General features: G+C 48.6%; 1 non-coding gene across 1 annotated transcript; it reads left to right on the forward strand.

The window, feature by feature from the left end:
• The first annotated feature begins 973 nt into the window (after nt 1-973).
• LOC119473923 lies at nt 974-1,104 on the forward strand. Its single transcript, XR_005203190.1, has one exon. It is a non-coding gene; the product is annotated as a small nucleolar RNA SNORA11 (small nucleolar RNA).
• The last annotated feature ends 1,615 nt before the right edge of the window (nt 1,105-2,719 follow it).

Below are 2,719 nucleotides of genomic sequence, written 5' to 3' on the forward strand. Positions count from 1 at the left end.
AGAGAGAGATGTGGGTTTAGGTGTGATTGCTTGTAGGGCCATGGGTGACAGCATTAAGTCCTGCCTTTGTACCCTTGGTTCTCTGCTTTCTTCTCTGTAGGCTTTCTTCTTGGGCCAGCTCTCTCTGTGGGGTGACAAAAGACCACTGGCAGCCTATGCTCACAATGTCCCTGCATCTGGCAATTTCAGAGGTGAGAAATACTTCTTTCCTAACAGCTATACAAATTCAAAGGATAAGGCCGGGCATGGTGGCTCATGCCTGTAATCCCAGCACTTTGGGAGGCCAAGGAAGGCAGATCACCTGAGGTCAGCAGTTCGAGACCAGCCTGGTCAACATGGTGAAACCCTGTCTCTACTAAAAAATACAAAAATCAGCCGGGCATGGGCTACCCGGAAGGCTGAGTCAGGAGAATTGCTTGAACCCAGGAGGTGGAGGCTACAGTGAGCCGAGATCTTGCCACTGCTCTCCAGCCTGGGTGACAGAGCAAGACTCAGTCTTAAAAAAAAAAGGATAACTCTGGTTGCCTAGCTTGGGTCATGTGACCATCCCCGAACCAAACATTGTGCCAAGGAGGATGAGCTATTTTGATTGTCACCTAGGTCTGAGATAGCGACTGACAGCCCCACGAGGTAGTGAGGGACACTCTTCCAATTTGCTGAGCATGTAATGGTTTCTTAGGACTGCCACAACGAATCCCAGCTTACTTGGTGGCGAAAACCAACAGAAATCTCTTGTCTCACAGCTCTGGGGGCAGGAGTTCCTGGTCAGTGTTTCAGGGGGACCATATTCCCTCTGGCACCTCTAGGGAATGATTCTTCCTTGCCTCTTCCAGCTTCTGTGGCCCCAGGAAATCCTTGGAGCTCCTTGGCTGGTAGCTGCGTCCCTCCAGTCTCTGCCTCCATCTTCACAGGAGGCCCCTTCTGTGTTTCTCCTGTAATATCTGTGCCTTCTCTTCTTATAGTTATGGGTGTTGGGGTGTGCTCAGAGCAGGGGGCCTGAAGCATGCCTCCTCTGTTTACAACACACCCAACAGGAATCTGGGGTCATTGCAACAAGGGACACAGAGCTTGTGTGAACTCCCTACAAACAAATGCCCTACACATGAAAAAAAAAACAAAATAAAAAAACAGAACATGTGTCAGGTTGGGTGTGGGGGCTCAGGCCTGTAATCCCAGCACTTTGGGAGGCCAAGGCCGGAGAATTGCTTGAGCCCAGGAGTTTGGCACAAGCCTGGGAAATATAGCAAGACCCCATCTTGACCACACAAAAAGATGTGTTACTTGTTTTAGGGTCCACTCAATTAATCCATAATAATCTCATCTCAAAAATTTTTCACTTAATTGTATCTGCAAAGACCTGTTTTTCAAGTAAAGTCATATTCACAGGTACGGGGTGAGGGTTAGGACCTCTGGGGGACACAATTCTACCCCCTGTAGGGCAGAAATAAATAGCCGCTGCACTCCACCTCTTGACTGGCAGCCACCCATGGCCTTTTCCACATAAACAGTTTTGGAAATGCACCACCCCAGTATGGTACAGGCTACCCACATCCAAGCAAAGCTGGCCTGTGTACATTCTCAGTCAGGCCTTGATGCTACTCTTTTTAATTTTTTTTCCCTCAAGATGTTGTCTTGCTCTGTTGCCCAGGCTGGAGTGCAATGGTGAAATCTCAGCTCACTGCAACCTCTGCCTCCTGGGTTCAAGTGATTCTCCTGCCTCAGCCACTCGAGTAGCTGGGATTACAGGTGTGTACCACCACGCCTGGCTAAGTTTTTATATTTTTAGTAGAGATGGGATTTCACTGTACTGGCCAGGATGGTCTCAATGTCTTGACCTCGTGATCCACTTGCCTTGGTCTCCCAAAGTGCTAGGATTACAGGCGTGAGCCACTGCACCCGGCCATTTTTTTTTTTTTNTTTTTTTTGAGACACAGTCTCACTCTGTCACCTAGGCTAGAGTGCAGTGGCACAATCTCGGCTCACTGCAACCTTTGCCTCCCAGGTTCAAGTGATTCTTCTGCCTCAGCCTCCTAAGTAGCTAGGATTATAGGTGCCTGCCACCATTCCCAGCTAATGTTTGTATTTTTAGTAGAGATATTGTTTCACCATGTTGGCCAGGCTGGTCTCAAACTTCTGACCTCAGGTGATCCGCCCACCTCAGCCTCCCAAAGTGCTGGGATTACAGGCATGAGCCACTGCGCCCAGCCAATGCTACTCTTAATAATCTGTCCACCAATAGCTAAATGATAAATTTGAAACAACTCTGGCATTTAATGGTAGAGAAAAAATAGGATACTTGCAATAAAAACCAGTTGCATTTAGTAATGGGAGAAGGGAAACAGCATGATGTGGACACTCACCCAGCTTTCCACTGAAGAGGCATGGCAAGAAGCCACTTTGCTGTTGGTTGTTTTTTGTTTTTGAGACACAGTCTCAGCCTGTCACCCAGGCTGGATTGCAGTGGCATGATCTACTCACTGCAACCTCTGCCTCCCAGGTTCAAGAGAACTTGTGCCTTAGCCTCCCGAGTAGCTGGGATTACAGGTGTGCACTACCACACCTGGCTAATTTTTGTATTTCTGTTAGAGACCGGGTTTTACCATGTTGGCCAGGCAGGTCTCGTACTCCTGACCCTCAAGTGATCTGCCCTCTTTGGCCTCCCAAAGTGCTGGGATTACAGGCATGAGCCACCGTGGCCACACAAAAAGGCACTTTGTAC

The sequence above is a fragment of the Cebus imitator genome, unplaced genomic scaffold, assembly GCF_001604975.1.
Source record: "Cebus imitator isolate Cc_AM_T3 unplaced genomic scaffold, Cebus_imitator-1.0 Scaffold193, whole genome shotgun sequence".
Classification (NCBI taxonomy): domain Eukaryota; kingdom Metazoa; phylum Chordata; class Mammalia; order Primates; family Cebidae; genus Cebus; species Cebus imitator.